Below are 17,567 nucleotides of genomic sequence, written 5' to 3'. Positions count from 1 at the left end.
TTCTTTCCCTCTTAAGGGGGAGAAAGAAACTCTTTTTTTTTCACCCCCTGCAATAAAATTAACTTTCATATATCTGTGAGGTTTGCTTCAGGGATTTGAACCAGTTCATTTGGGTTTGACCCCTGCTGGAAATTCGCCTTTCTACCCTAGATGTACTGAATCAGACTACATTTTAAGAAGATTCTGTTAAAATTCTTATGTACACATAGGAATCAACTGGGGATCTCGTTTAAATTCTTATGTACACATAAGAACCACTTGAGGATCTTGTTAAAATGTAGATTCTGATTCAGTATATCTGGGGTCGGAAGAAAAATTCTCAGCAGCGGGGAGAAACAGAACAAACCAGTTCAAAGCCATGGTTTGCCTACAGAATTGCATTTTGCAATCAGTAAGAAATTGTTACCTTTTTAGATTTAATATAGTTCCGTTCACCCATAGAAAACACAAAGCTACCTGCTGGTAGACCTGGCTGTAAGCAATCCAGGTACCACATTCTGACCAACAGTCAAAATTATGGTAATCTGTTCTTTAATATTCATCCCATCTAAGATCTCATCTTAGAGACCAATTAAGTGTGCCGTTGAGTGTTCATTTAGATAAACTTTTCTCTTCATGAATATCTGCAAACTGACTCTTTTATTGAATGAATAGGACTCATAAATATTCCATTCTGTCCTCTTTACTTCCGTGATATCGTTTCAGTATGAAGTGTTATAGATTGAATTGTGTCCCCCAAAAATGTGTCAAATTGGCTAGGCCATAATTCCCGGTAATGTGTGATTGTCTACCATTTTGTCACCTGATGTGATTTTCCTATGTGTTGTAAATCCTACCTCTATAATGTTAATGAGGTGGGATTAGAGGGAGTTACCTTAATGAGGCAGGACTCAATCTACAAGATTAGGTTGTGTTTTAGGTCAATTTCTTTCCAGATATAAAAGACAAGCAAGCAGAGAGACAGGGCGACCTCATACCACCAAGAAAGCAGCACTAGGAACAGACCTTGGACTTTGGAGCCGGGGTTTCTGCACTGAGAAGCTCCTAGACAAGGGGAATATTGATGACAAGGACTTTCCCCCAGAACTGGCAGAAAGGGAAAGTCTTCCTCTGGCGCTGGCACCCTGAATTTGGACTTCTAGCCTCCAAAACTGTGAGAGAATAAAGTTTCTCTTTGTTAAAGCCATCCACTTGTATTTCTGCTATAGCAGCACTAGGTGACTAAAACATCAAGGGATTTCACAAAAACTGTGCGACAAAAAGGGATGCTTCAGTAACTGTAAACCTGTAAACATAACAATCCGGCGTTACTTAGCTCACCAACTATATAAACACAAGGAGTTCAGCATTTAAAGCTGGAAAGAGACGCGCTCTTGAACTTTGTCATTTCTTGGTGTACTCAGACCAACAATACATCCCTTGGGAGTTCTAGGGGGCAGAAATGGGTAATCATTGAAAAGAAAGCCCAAGTAGTTACCTGTGGGTGAGGCGGCACAGGCTGAATAAAATGCCTGGTAGTGTGCTAAGTGATTTACTGCAACAGTCGCTGAGTCCTATAAGGTCGATAGAGCTACAGTAACTCCCACATAGCCCTAGAGCTGGTCAGGGGCAGATCTGGGAGTCGGCCCCAATGCCCTTGCTCTTACCACTCAACTGGAGTTCTTCCAGCTTTTGGCTGGAATTCTGTCAACTAGCCAAGTTGTCCTTTGTCTTTTAGGAAATTTAATAAAAAACAAAAACAAAAAACCCAGTGCCGTTGAGTTGATTCCGACTCATAACGACCACATAGGGCAGAGTAGAACTGCCCCATAGAGTTTCCAAGGAGCACCTGGCGGATTCTAACTGCCAACCCTTTGGTTAGCAGCTGTAGCACTTAACCACTATGCCACCTGGGTTTCCATTTAATCAAATACACACACAAATACATAAACATAGAAAAATTATTATTACTTAGTAAATGCCTTTTTGGATAAAGTCTTCCCAAATACGATTTATGAAATAAAAATAATGGAGGAACTTTCAATGGTGAAAAGCTTGGAAGTCCAGCCTGCTCAGAGTTATGGAAAATTCCAAAGTAGCAGGGAGTATTTTGCAGCATCGAGTTCTTACAGGACCGAAAGAAAGCAACTCATTCCCAAGCACCAGACTATACATGCATTTGAAGGTATTTATCATTTAATGACTACATTCCTTTAATAAGCACTTCATGTTGTCTCTCCCTACCGGGGTATTTCTAAAAGCTATTTTAGAAGTATTTTTCATTTCAAGTGACTCAAAAGGAAAGCAAGCGACAATAAAAAGGCATTATTTTTTTTTTTTATATACGCAGCAAAGTTGATGGTCGGATCCATTCTCACTCTCTGGCCTTTCCCAGCCCAATTGGAAACAGCAGAAATTTGACAATGGCGCCATCTAATGGAAGACTAGAAAAATGGAAGACTAGAAGGCTAGACAAAAAGCCACTTTTGCTTTATTTCAAATTTTTGTAATATTATCAGCTGCAGTTTCTCCTAAATACCTCTTGATCAGTTTTGGAAACTCCCATTCTTTATTTCAGTTTTAAGTTGTTGTTTCTAAAATAAATGTACTCTTAATGTAAAAAGATATCTATGAATATAAAAGTATATAAAACTTCCTTTCCCCGGATATAGTACTCTCTGCATATACAAATAAATAAACATGTAAATATCAACACAGATGTATTTATATATCTGTGTATATGCATCGACTTTTACAAATAAATGGTATAATGTTGTATATTCTCTGCAACATGCTTTTTTGCCCATCACAAATATATTTCCATTTAAATACCTAGAGAACTACCTTGTTTTTAAAAAGTATCTCAAAAATATCTCATTGTGTTTGAGGTTTCTTTTTGGGGTAATGAATATATTCTAAATTTAGATTGTGGTGGTGGTTGCACAGCTGTGTGAATGTACTAAAAACCACTAAACCATACACTATTTTTTTCTCTCAATCACTCTATTTTTGTATTTCATTTTTTAAATTGTGCTTTCGATGAAGGTTTACAGAGCACATTAGTTTCTCATTAAACAATTAATACACATTGTTTTGTGACATTGGTTGCCAACCCCACAACATGTCAACACTCTCCCCTTCTTGACCTTGGGTTACCCATTACCAGCCTTCCTGTCCCCTCCTGCCTTCCTGTCCTTGCCCCTGGGCTGGTGTGCACATTTAGTCTTGTTTTGTTTTATGGGCCTGTCTATTTTCGGCTGAAGGGTGAACCTCAGGAGTGACTTCAGTGCTGAGTTAAAAGGGTGTCTAGGGGCCAGACTCTCAGGGTTCCTCCAGCCTCTGTCAGATCAGTAAGCCTGGTCTTTTTTCGTGAGTGAAAATTTTGTTCTACATTTATCTCCAGGACCAGCTCTGTCCTGGGCCCTCTATTGTAATCCCTGTCAGAGGAGTCTGTGGTGGTAGCCGGGAATCACTGGGCACCCTCTAGTTGTGGTGGACTCAGGCTGGTAGAAGCTGTGGTACTTGCACTCCATTAGTCCTTTGGACTAATCTTTCGCTTGTGTCTTTGGTTTTCTTCATTCTGCCTTGCTTCAGAGCAGGTGGGACCAGTGGAGTATTTTAGATGGCCGCTTACAAGCTTCTAAGACCCCAGACACTACTCACCAAAGTAGGATGTAGAACATTTTCTTTATAAACTGTGTTATGCCAATTGAGCTAGATGTCCCCTGAGACCATGGTCCCCAGCCCTCAGTCCAGTAATTCAATCCCTCGGGTAGTTTGGATATGTTTATGAAGCTTCCATGACCTTGCCTTTGTTAAGTTGTGCTGGCTTTCCCAGTATTGTGTACTGTCTTATCCTTTACCAAAGCTACTTCTTATCTATTGTCTAGTGTTTTTCCCTCCACATCCCTGCCCTCCCCTCACTAGTAACCATCAAAGATTGTTTCTTTCTGTTTGTAAACCTTTTCATGAGTTTTTATAATAGTGGTCTCATACAGTATTTGTCCTTTGTGATTGACTTATTTCACTCAGCATAATGCCTGCCAGGTTCATCCATGTTGTGAGATGTTTTCCAGATTCATCATTGTTCTTTATTGTTGTATAGATTCCATTGTGTGTATGCACCATAGTTTGTTTATCCATTCATCTGTTGATAGACCCTTAGGTTGTTTCCATTTCTTTGCTATTGTGGATAATGCTGCCATGAACATGGGTATGCATATGTTTATTTGTGTGACAGCTCTTATTTCTCTAGTATGTATTCCTAGGAGTGGGACTGCTGGATCATATGGTATTTTTATTTCCACCTTTTTTTTTTTTTTTTTATTGTGCTTTAAGTGAAAGTTTACAAATCAAGTCAGTCTCTCACACAAAAACCTATATACACCTTGCTACACACTCTCAATTACTCTCCCCCTAATGAGACAGCCCACTCCCTCCCTCCACTCTCTCTTTTCGTCCATTCCACCAGCTTCTAACCCCCTCCACCCTCTCAAATCCTCTCCAGGCAGGAGATGCCAACATAGTCTCAAGAGTCCACCTGATCCAAGAAGCTCACTCCTCACCAGCATCCTCTCCAACCCATTGTCCAGTCCAATCCATGTCTGATGAGTTCACTTCGGGAATGGTTCCTGTTCTGGGCCAACAGAAGGTCTGGGGGCCATGACCACTGGGGTCCTTCCAGTCTCAGTCAGACCATTAAGCCTGGTCTTATGAGAATTTGGGGTCTGCATCTCACTGCTCTCCTGCTCCCTCAGGGGTTCTCTGTTGTGTTCTCTGTCAGGGCAGTCATCGGTTGTAGCCGGGCACCATCTACTTCGTCTGGTCTCAGGATGATGTAGTCTCTGGTTCATGCGGCCTTTTCTGTCTCTTGGACGCGTAATCACCTTGTGTCCTTGGTGTTCTTCATTCTCCTTTGATCCAGGTGGGTTGAGACCATTGATGCACCTTAGATGGCTGCTTGCTACGGATTAAGACCCCAGACACTGCTCTTCAAAGTGGGATGCAGAATGTTTTCTTAATAGATTTTATTATGCCAATTGACTTAGATGTCCCCTGAAACCATGGTCCCCTGACGCCTGCCCCTGCTATGCTGGCCTTCGAAGCATTCAGTTTATCCAGGAAACTTCTTTGCTTTTGGTTTAGTCCAGTTGTGCTGACCTCCCCTGTATTGTGTGCTGTCTTTCCCTTCACCTAAAGTAGTTCTTTCCTACTATCTAATTAGTGAATGTCCCTCTCCCATCCTCCCTCCCGCCCCCCTCTCATAACCACAAAAGAATGTTATCTTCTCAGTTTAAACTATTTCCCAAGTTCTTATAATAGTGGTCTTACACAATATTTGTCCTTTTGCAACTGACTAATTTCACTCAGCATAATGCCTTCCAGGTTCCTCCATGTTATGAAATGTTTCACAGATTCCTCACTGTTCTTTATCGATGCGTATTATTCCATTGTGTGAATATACCATAATTTATTTATCCATTCATCTGTTGATGGGCACCTTGGTTGCTTCCATCATTTTGCTATTGTAAACTGTGCTGCAATAAACATGGGTGTGCAGTATCTGTTCGTGTACAGGCTCTTATTTCTCTAGGATATATTCCAAGGAGTGGGATTGCTGGATTGTATGGTAGTTCTATTTCTAGCTTTTTAAGGAAGCGCCATATCGCTTACCAAAGCGGTTGTACCATTTTACATTCCCACCAGCAGTGTATAAGTGTTCCAATCTCTCCACAGCCTCTCCAACATTTATTATTTTGTGTTTTTTGGATTAATGCCAGCCTTGTTGGAGTGAGATGAAATCTCATTGTAGTTTTGATCTGCATTTCTCTAACGGCTAATGATCGTGAACATTTCCTCATGTATCGGTTAGCTACCTGAATGTCTTCTTTAGTGAAGTGTCTGTTCATATCTTTTGCCCATGTTTAATTCGGTTATTTGTCTTTTTGTAGTTGAGTTTTTGCAGTATCATGTAGATTTTAGAGATCCGGCGCTGGTCGGAAATGACATAGCTAAAAATTTTTACCCAGTCTGTAGGTAGTCTTTTTACTCTTTTGGTGAAGTCTTTTTGGATGAGCATAAGTGTTTGATTTTTAGGAGCTCCCAGTTATCTAGTTTTTCTTCCGCATTCTTAATAGTGTTTTGTATACCGTTTATGTATTAGGGCTCCTAACGTTGTCCTTATGTTTTCTTCCATGATCTTTATCATTTTAGATTTTATATTTAGGTCTTTGATCCATTTTGAGCTTGTTTTTGTGCATAGAGTGAGGTATGGGTCTTGTTTTTTTTTGCAGATGGATATCCAGTTATGCCAGCACCATTTGTTAAAAAGACTGTCTTTTCCTCACTTAACCGTTTTGGGGCCTTTGTCAAATATCAGCTGCTCATATGTGGATGGATTTCTGTCTGGACTCTCAATTCTGTTCCACTGGTCCATGTATCTGTTGTTGTACCAGTACCAGGCAGTTTTGACTACTGTGGCGGTATAATAGGTTCTAAAATCAGGTAGAGTAAGGCCTCCCACTTTGATCTTCTTTTTCAGTAATGCCTTATTTATCCGGGGCCTCTTTTCCTTCCATATGAATTTGGTGATTTGTTTCTCCATCTCCTTAAAGAACGTCATTGGGATTTGGATCAGAATTGCATTAAATGTATAGATCACTTTTGGTAGAATAGACATTTTTATAACGTTAAGACTTCCTATCCACGAGCAAGGTATGTTCTTCCACTTATGTAAGTCCCTTTTGGTTTCTTGCAGAAGTGTACTGTAGTTTTCTTTGTATAAGTCTTTTACATCTCTGGTAAGATTTATTCCTAAGTATTTTATCTTCTTGGGGGCTACTGTAAATGGCATTGATTTGGCGATTTCCTGTTCGATGTTCTTTTTGTTGGTGTAGAGGAATCTAACTGTTTATCTAGTATCCTGATAGTCTGCTGAACTCTTGTATTACTTTCAGTAGTTTTCTTGAGGATTCCTTAGGGTTTTCTGTGTATAAGGTCATGTCATCTGCAAATAGAGATACTTTTACTTCTTCCTTGCCAATCTGGATGCCCTTTATTTCTTTATCTAGCCTAATTGCTCTGGCTAGGACCTCCAATACAATGTTGACTCAGAGTAGTGATAAAGGGCATCCTTGTCTGGTTCCTGATCTCAGTAGGAATGTTTTCAGGCTCTCTCCATTTAGGGTGATATTGGCTGTTGGCTCTGTATAAATGCCCTTTATTATGTTGAGAAATTTTCCTTCTATTCCTATTTTGCTGAGAGTTTTCATCATGAATGAGTGTTGAATTTTGTCAAATGCCTTTTCCGCATCAATTGATAAAATCATGTGATTCTTGTCTTTTGTTTGTACATGATGGATTACATTAATTGTTTTTCTAATGTTGAAACATCCCTGCATACCTGGTATGAATCCCACTTGGTCATGGTGAATTATTTTTTTTGATATGTTGTTGAATTCTATTGGCTAGAATTGTGTTGAGGATTTTTGCATCTAAGTTCATGTGGGATTTACGTCTATAATTTTCTTTCCTTGTGGAGTCTTTAACTGGTTTTGTATCAGGGATATGGTGGCTTCATAGAATGAGTTTGGTAGTATTCTGTCCTTTTCTATGTTCTGAAATACCTTTAGTAGTAGTGGTGTTAACTCTTCTCTGAAAGTTGGTAGAACTCTGCAGTGAAGCTGTCTGGAGCAGGGCTTTTTTTTGTTGGGAGTGTTTTGATTACCTTTTCAATCTCTTCTTTTGTTATGGGTCTATGTAGTTGTTCTACCTCTATTTGTGTTAGTTTAGGTAGGTAGTGTGTTTCTAGGAATTCATCCATTTCTTCTAGGTTTTCAAATTTGTTTGAGTACAGTTTTTCATAGTAATCTGATGTGATTTTTTTAATTTCAGTTGGTTCTGTTGTAATATCGCCCATCTCATTTCTTATTCAGGTTATTTGCTTCCTCTCCTGTTTTTCTTTTGTCAGTTTGGCCAGTGGTTTATCTATTTTGTTGATTTTTTCAAAAAACCTGCTTTTGGTCTCGTTACTTCTTTCAATTGTTTTTCTGTTTTCTATTTCATTTAGTTCAGCTCTAATTTTTATTATTTGTTTTCTTCCGGTGCCTGTGGGTTTCTTTTATTGCTCTCCTTCTATTTGTTCAAGTTGTAGGGATAATTCTTTGATTTTGGCCCTTTCCTCTTTTTGGATGTGTGCATTTATTGATATAATTTGGCCTCTGAGCACCGCTTTTGCTGTGTCCCAAAGGTTCTGACAGGAAGTGTTTTAATTCTCATTGGATTCTCTGAATATCTTTATTCCATCCTTAATGTCTTCTATAATCCAGTCTTTTTTGAGCAGGGTATTGTTCAGTTTCCAAGTGTTTGATTTCTTTTCCCTGCTTTTCCTGTTATTGATTTCCGCTTTTATGGCCTAATGGTCAGAGAAGATGCTTTGTAATATTTCAATATTTTGGATTCTGCTAAGGCTTGCTTTATGACCTAATATGTGGGCTATTCTAGAGAATGTTCCATGTGCACTAGAAAAGAAAGTATACTTGGTTGCTGTTGGGTGGAGTGTTCTGTATATGTCTATGAGGTCAAGTTGGTTGATTGTGGCATTTAGATCTTCCGTGTCTTTATTGGGCTTCTTTCTGGATGTCGTGTCCTTCACCGAAAGTGGTGTGTTGAAGTCTCCTACTATTATTGTGGAGCCGTCTATCTCACTTTTCAATGCTGATGGAGTTTGTTTTATGTATCTTGCAGCCCTGTCATTGGGTGAATAAATATTTAATCTGGTTATATCTTCTTGGTGTATTGTCCCTTTAATCATTATATAGTGTCCTTCCTTATCCGTTATGATAGATTTAACTTTAAAGTCTATTTTGTCAGAAATTAATATTGCCACTCCTGCTCTTTTTTGAGTGTTGTTTGCTTGACATATTTTTTTCCATCCTTTGAGTTTCAGTTTGTTTGTGTCTCTAAGTCTGAGGTGTGTCTCTTGTAGGCAGCATATTGACAGATCTTGTTTTTTAATCCAATCTGCCACTCTCTGTCTCTTTGTTGGTGCATTTAGTCTGTTTACATTCAGGGTAATTATGGATAGACATGAATTTAGTGCCATCATTTTGATGTCTTTTTTGTGTGTGTTGACAGTTTCTTTTTCCCACCTAATTTTATGTGCTGAGTAGATTTTCTTTATATATTGTCCTTTCCTCAGATTTGTTGTTGTTGATTTTGTTTCTGCTGAGTCTCTATTTTTCCCTTGTATTTTATTTTGATGAGTAGGATAGTTTGTCTCCTTTGTGGTTACCTTATTATTTATTATTTACCCCTATTTTTCTAAATTTAAACCTAACTTTTATTTCTTTGTATTACTTTATCTTCCTATCCATATGGAAGATGCATGATTACATTTCTTAGTCCCTCTTTATTATTCTAAAGTTGTCTTTTTTATATATAATAACATCTCTGTTACCCTGTTTTGAGCTTTTTTTTTTTTTTTAATATAATCTTGCTTTGTTTTTTTGGATTTCCCTGTCTGGGTTGACTTCTGGTTGCTCTGCCCAGTGTTCTAGTCTTGGGTTGATACCTGGTATTATTGATTTTCTAACCAAAGAACTCCCTTTAGTATTTCTTGTAGTTTTGGTTTGGTTTTTACAAATTCCCTAAGCTTGTGTTTATCTGGAAATGTCTTAATTTCACCTTCAGGTTCGAGAGACAGTTTTGCTTGATATATGATCCTTGGCAGGCAATTTTTTTCCTTCTGTTTTTAAATATGTCATCCCATCGCCTTCTTGCCTGCATGGTTTCTGCCGAGTAGTCTGAGTTTATTCTTATTAGCTCTCCTTTGTAGGTGACTTTTTGTTTATCCCTTGCTGCTCTTATAATTCTCTCTTTATCTTTGGTTTTGGCAAGTTTGATTATAATGTGTCTTGGTGACTTTCTTTTCAGATCTACCTTATGTGGAGTTTGATGAGCATCTTGGATGGATATCTCCTCATCTTTCACGATATCTGGGAAGTTTTCTGCCAACAGATTTTCAACAATTCTCTTTGTATTTTCTGTTATCCCTCCCTGTTCTGGTACTCCAATCATTCGTAGGTCATTTCTCTTGATAGAGTCCCACATAATTCTTAAGGTTTCTTCCTTTTTTAAAATTCTTTTATCTGATTTTTCTTCAAATATTAGTGCCACTTGATTTATCTTCAAGTTCAGAAATTATAGCTTCTACTTGCTCAATTCTGCTCCTCTGAGTTTCTATTGAGTTGTCTAATTCTGTAATTTTATTGTTAATCTTCTGAATTTCTGATTGCTGTCTTTCTATGGATTTTTCCAGCTTATTAAACTTTTCATTATGTTCCTGAATAATCTTTCTAATGTCTTCAATTGCTTTATCTGTGTGTTCCTTGGCTTGTTCTGCGTATTGCCTCATTTCCTTCCTGATGTCTTGAAGGGTTCTGTATATTAAACTTTTATATTCTGCATCTGGTAACTCCAGGAATGCACTTTCATCTAGAAGATCCCTGGATTCTTTGTTTTGAGAGCCTATTGAGGTGATCATGGCCTGTTTCTTTATGTGACTTGATATTGACTGTTGTCTCCGAGCCATCTGTAAGCTATTGTATTAGTTTATGCTTGCTTACTGTGTCGTAGCTGCTTGCTTTGTTTTGTTTTGGTATACCCCTATGGGTTGCTTAGTGAGCTAGCTTGATTATTTTTGCCTTTAGAGCTCTGACATCCTGTCCCAAGCTGGCTAGAGGTGTTATCAGTTATATCTCTAGGTCTCCATTCATTTTTCCTGTATGAATTCAGTTTAGGTTTCCAGGTAGCTGATCACCAAGTGTGTGGTACAGGCTCTGTCCTTCAGTCTTAGAGGGACAGGGGTGATTGGCATATATACCAGTATCTGATTGCACCAGAGGGTCACGCTCTGAACAAGGGAGGGGGCTGAGAACCAACCCCCAAGTATCTCTGAGGAAAACACGTACCTGTTCCCTAGAGCTTGCAGGTGGGTGAGTTTCTCAGATGGACCATGGACATGCAAAATTTTTGGTTGTAAGGACTGGGGGGTACCAGTTATCTTTGGACCCCTGTTACGGGTGGCTGGGTGACCTGAGTGGAGCTACCAGTCCTTAGGTCCCTGATGTGGGTAAGCAAGGACCTTGTTTAATAGGCAAAGCAACGTCAAACATCAAACACCCACCTCTCCACCGCATAGCTGAAATGGTTGGAGTTTGCCAATAAGGGCCTATTTTCCCGAAATAGGCCCACATAGGTCCATGCAGAAGGGAAAGGTGCTCAAGGTCCACGGATGGTTTATGCCTGGACAGGAGTCACTTCTGTCCTGAGCTCCCCCAGTTAATGGAGCTAACAAATTATCTTTTCCCCCTAATTGCAAATTTTTTCCTTCCCCAAGGCCGGGAGGATGGCAGTAGGTGCTCAACAGGGCCTGTCTCAGGCTCAGGGATTCAGCCGCTGAAGCCAGCTTGGGGCGGGGGGGCACAGTAAAATATACACAAGTACTTAGCTTTTGCCAAGAGTGTCATTCTTCTCAGGTTCCGGAGATGTAAGTGGGCTGTGTGGCCGGCTGCTTCTCCCTGAGGAAACTGTGGCCAAACGCTTGTACCAGGCCGCCGCCACCGCCACCACTCCGGGAATGGTGCCTGAGGGCTCCTGGCAATTCAGGTCCAGTAACTCCTCTCCACTTCTGAATGGTCTCTTCCTCCCACTGCCCCTCAGTTCGTTGTCTAAGCTTACCTTTGATGCTCAGGGCTCCCAAATTGTCACAAATATACTTGTTTCACTTGTTTTTCCTGTCATTGTTGTAAAGAGGGCTTGCCAGAAACATCTGTGTATTCTGCCATCTTGGCTCCGCCTCTATTTCTAGCTTTTTAAGGAAGCTCCATATCATTTTCCAAAATGGTTGTACCATTTTGCATTTCTGCCAGCAGTGCATGAGTTCCATTCTCCTTGCAGCCTCTCCAACGTTTGTTATTTTCTGTTTTTTTTTATTCGTGCCAGTAATGTTGGGTGAGATGGTATCTCATAGTAGTTTCGATTTGTATTTCTCTAATGGCTAGTGATCACAAGCATTTCTTCATGTGTCTGTTAGCCACCTGAATGTCTTCTTTGGTGAAGCTTCTGTTCATACCCTTTGCCCATTTTTTAATTGGATTATTTGTCTTTTTGTTGTAGAGGAGTTGGATTTTCCTATACATTTTAGAGATTAGACTTTTGTGGAATTTGTCATAGTCAAAACTTTTTCCCAGTCTGTAGGCTCTCTTTTTACTCTTTTGGTGAAATCTTTTGACAAGCATAAGCGTTTAATTTTTAGAAGATCCCAGTTATCTAGCTTATGCTCTGGTGTTTGTGCATTGTTAGTTATGGTTTGTATCCCGTTTATAGCATGTATTAGAACCTCTAGTGTTGACCCTATTTTTTCTTCTATGATCTTTACAGTTTTTGATTTTATATTTAGGTCTTTGATCCATTTTGAATTAGTTTTTGTTTATGGTGTAAGGTATGAGTCCTGTTTCATTTTTTTGCAAATGGGCTTCCAGTTTTGCCAGCACCATTTGTTTAAAAGACTGTCTTTTCCTCATTTAATGGACTTGGGGCCTTTGTTGAAGATCAGGTGACTGTGGGTGGATGGATTTACATTTGGGTTCTCAGTTCTGTTCTATTGATTAATGTGTCTGTCATTGTACCTAAACTATACACTTTAAGTGGATAAATTTTATGGTATATAAATTAAATCTCAATAAAGTAATTTAAAAAAGAACAGGATGTCAAAGTAATATCCCATTGTAAGGAGTTCCTATAATTTAAATAACTTGTTCCCAATTGATGGGCATTTATTTAGGGGTTTGCAGGTTTTCATGAGTACAAGTAAAACAGCATGAATACCCTTGGATGCCTGTCTTTGTACACTTGTGGCTCTAATGGGAAAATTCTCTTCCATTCTAGGTCCACACAGTGCACCTCTGGACTTGAATGCAGGAATTCTGATGTTAGCTGGTGTGGTAGAAATCACTTCACACTTCTTTCAAGAATATAAAGATTTTTAAATGGGCAAAAGTAAATTCTTAGGAGTAGGTGGGCCCATGTTCTCCTCTGTAACCGAGGGTAGGGGTGAAGGGAGAGGTCAGAGTGATTTAGTCTTCAAAAGACCAGCTAGATATGGCTGGGCATCTTGGTTAGTATCCCAGCTCTGCCCCCCCGCCCCGGGGGAGGATTTGGGCCTATTCCTCAAAAGCTTTTTTGTCTGTGAAACAGTACGAGTCAGGGGGTTGATATGAAGATTGAATGAGCTGGCACATCTGATGGGCTGGCTCCAAACTTTATAGTCAGTGCTTGAGAAATACTGTTTCAATGATAAATATTTCATGGAAACCTTATTGGACTTTGTACAGAGAGGTGGGCTGGAGCCAGCTAGAGAGATAACTTGGAAAATCTGGAGTTTCAGATAAAATTTTAGACATTGTTTCTGGACAGTTTAATCTGGTAGTGGGGCAGATGCTGTCAGATCCTACCAGCTCCCTTCCTCCAGGCTAAGCAGAGTTGCCCACTAATGCCTCATCCTCCCTTGCCCCTAGATGCCTGGGTAGTTCCCTACCCAGGTCCCTCTTGGGTTCTGCTACTGAGGAATCCAACTGACCTCAGACAGGTAGTGACTAAGTCTCCATATTCATCTCTGGATGATGTCATTAAAAATAAAAATCAAGTCAATCACTTGAAGTATTTTCCTGATAAACTTTGTATTTACTATCTTCCATCAAATGAACATAAGAGAGAATTGAGTGGTACATCTCAAGACCTGGGAATCGATGATAAAAACTGGAAAGCTATTGGACCTTAATGGGGAGCCTGGAGTGCTGGAGCTTCAGGAACAGTTGGAAACTGAATTGAGCCTTGTGCACTCACTTTAATAGAAATGGTAAACTGTTTGGAATATGAAACATTTTCAGAGCTTTATCCTTAATTAGTGATATTCTAACAGAGATATCAACGCTTTTAGATTTACAAGATTAATTTGGTGAATGAAATAGAAGTGGAAAATACTATAAAATGAAGACATATGGTATACCACTTGCAACAAAAAAGTAAAGTATCAATTCCAAGGGAAAATTTTAGACTATTAAATAAATTAAACAGAAATGCATTTTTGTTTGAAGACAAAAGTGGAAAAAAAAGAATTTTAAAGTCATTTAAATTTATTAAATCTTGACAGTTGACCCAATGGTCTTTGTAAAGTTCTGTGGAAGGATAAACAAACCAATGAATTAAATGTGACATTCTTCCCTGAGACTATGGCCCCTGGACAGACACCCCGCTAACTTAGGACTGAAGCCAGTCCTTAAGCTACCTTTTCAGCCAAAGATTAGACAGGCCTAGGAAACAACCAAAACCCTGCTGTGTAGTAGTAAAGAGCTATGGCTGCTAACCAAAAGGTCGGTAGTTTGAATGCACCAGGTGCTCCTTGGAAACCCTATTGGGCAGTTCTACCCTGTCCTGAGTCGGCATCAGCTCAATGGCAAAGGGTTTGGGTTTTGCTTTTGTCTTTTTTTTTTAAATAAAACAAATGGTAACACACATGAGGAAGGTGCTTCTTAGTTCAGTCAAGTATACAAGATCATATGGGTAACTCCAGCCCAAAAGCAAGATGAGAAGGTAGGAAGGGACAGGAAAACTGGATGAATGGACATGGGGAACTCAGGGTGCAAAGAGGGAGAGGGAGAGTGCTGACACATTGCAGGGATTGCAACCAATGTCACAGGACAATTTGTGTATAAATTTTTGAATGAGAAACTAATTTGCACTGTAAACTTTCACCTAAAGCACAACAAAATAAAATAAAATAAACTTCTATGAAACATAAAAAGAACATTCTGATAAATTATTTTTGTGACTTAGAAATATTAGATAAGAGAAATAATGGCTATATAAAAAAATTTCCAATAGTGCTATAAAGCTAGAACAGTTTTGAATTCTTTAATAGCTGTTGTTCATCAGGGGCTGAGGATTTAATACCATGAACGATATCATTGACATAAAGAGAAACTCTCTATTCATGGAGACTACACATCACCCAGTGACCACCGATTTCAGGGAATTCATTAGGGAAAAGTTCAAGGCAGTTCCCCACATCAAATCATCCCAGACAGTGAACACCATCTCAAAAGACCATACCAAGCATTCTAAATACCAATACAACTTTGGAAATTATTCCACTAACAATTTGCATGAAAACTTTTTTCACTTGATAAATAGTTTTCTTATATAGCTTAGGTTATTTAGAGATGAAAGAGGGGAAATATTATATTTTTGATTCATGTGCAGAGTTACATATTTATGTACATTATTCTGCAGGTTGCTAAATATTTGTAGTATCACCTCTGCATACATCATGAAGGCTTTGTAAGGATAAAATGATAGCTCTTAACACAAGAGGAAGGAATAAGTGTTAATTGGTTACCATTAGTCTTATTAACATGGTGAATTATTGTGAACCACAACGGTGTGCACTGGCATAATTTTGGTCCCAAGGAATGCTCTTGGGATAGAGCACGGATACATTTCTTTCTTTGTCAATTTGAGATTTTACCTCTGATATATATATATATATATAAACCTTAGTCAAATAACTTCTGTTTCCCAGGCCTCACTGAAGCTCTCCTACCAACACTTGTAACAGCTGTAAATTGCACTGCCACAGATCTCATCTGCTGTCCTTGTGTCCTCAACGCAATTTGCCAGCTCCCTGCCCTAGCTGAGGTTTCCAAACACAAGTGTTCCAGACACATCAGCTTTTGTTGAAAGGCCCGGTCCTTCCAGGCACTTTCTTGAAAGGCTAACCTCTCAGGCACCCTAACCTTCGATTTAACCCTAACTTTAAACCCTAACCTTATCCCTAACTCTAACCCTAATCCTAGATTTAACCCTAACTGTAAACCTAACTCTAATCCTAAACCTAACCTAACCCTAACTTTACTTTAGATATAACCCTAACACTAACCCAAACCCTACCCTCTGCCCAGGCAAGGGTGGACCAAATATTGGCAGAAACGCCTCAAAACAGTCATCGCCACCCAACCTCAAGTTGTCTTGAGTAGAAATGCTGACACTGAGAGGCATCCCACCAGAGATTAATTTGTGAAGCTTTCTTGTCCCCTCTCTTCCTTAACAGGAAAGAAGTTGCCACCAATATCACAGTAGGAAAATCACTGAGGGCGGCCTTTTTCAGAAGAGTAGGTGTACTGTCAGAAGGGAATCAGGTCTTTTGTGAACTGAGGGATAAATAGGGACCTGTCCACAGAAAATGTGCAGAACTATCAGGGCCCACCTTGTGTGGCAGCAAGAATCAGTAACCCAGGTGCCCTGGCCCCATCTCAGTATCTCAGTTCCCTCCCCTTGGAAAGCTACCCCCACTCTCCTCTCCCAGGTCAGACTGGTGAGACCAGAATGCGTGGCTTTACTTCTGCGAACACTTCACAGAGCCAGGAGAATTCTGGAGCCAGTAGAAGTAAATCGGGAGCCATTACAATCACAAGGTTGGAATTTAGAGACTCTAAGACCTAAACTCAAGAAGGCCTTGAACATGCTAGTGGCTGGGCAGTCAAAGGCAGTGGTGAGTGGTTGCGAGCTCAGGAGCTGGCTTCAGACAGTTGGGGGCTTAAATCCTAGCTGTGCCACTGACTAGCTGAGTTTCCTCAAATGTAAAAATAGAGATGAAAGTCATCCTTCTAGGATTCTGGGAGGATTAAAGATCACATTAAGCATTTTGTACAAGGCTACTTACTGTCTTAGTTATCTAGTGCTGCTACAACAGAAATACCACAAGTGGATGACTTTAACAAAGAGAAGAAGTTTATTTTCTCACAGTAAAGTTGACTAAAAGTCCAAATTCAGGGTGCTGACTCCAGGGGAAGGCTTTCTATCTCTGTCAGCTCTGGGAGAAGGTCCTTGACATCAATCTTCACTTGGTCTAGGAGCTTCTCTGCACAAGAACCCTGGGTCCAAAGGACCTGCTCTGCTCCCAGTGCCGCTTTATTGGTAGTATGAGGTCCCCATGTCTCTCTGCTTGCTTCTCTCTTTTATGTCTCAAAACAGTTTGGCTTAAGACACAGCCTAATCTTGTAGACTGAGTCCTGCCTCATTAACATAACTGCCTCTAATCCCATCTCATCAACATCATAGAGATAGGATTTACAACACATACGAAAATCACATCAGATGACAAAATGGTGGACTATAACACCATACTGGGAATCGTGGCCTAGCCAAGTTGACAGACACAATTCAATCCATGACAGCTGCTCTACAGGAGAAGTCAGCAAACAATAGCTGTCACTATTATTATTAACAACAATTAATGATCAACTCCATGGCAACTGGTTTCATTTTTTAATCTTGTGGGAACTACAGAGGACAGAGAGCTGAGAACATTTTTCGGAAGCGAGGGACAAGTAGAAATGAATTATAATCATGCCCGTTTTATACTTTCTTCATTTAGTGTGCTGTTTCAGTTTATTGTAATTTGCTGGACTTGAAACAGATTTTCTCTTAAGGAAGTAGGGGCTGGTGTTTGCAAGCCTATGGGTTGCCTA

This window comes from Loxodonta africana, chromosome 18 (genome assembly GCF_030014295.1).
Source record: "Loxodonta africana isolate mLoxAfr1 chromosome 18, mLoxAfr1.hap2, whole genome shotgun sequence".
Taxonomy (NCBI): Eukaryota; Metazoa; Chordata; class Mammalia; order Proboscidea; family Elephantidae; genus Loxodonta; species Loxodonta africana.
The sequence above is the reverse complement of the archived record's forward strand: the minus strand, read 5'-3'. Positions refer to the sequence as shown.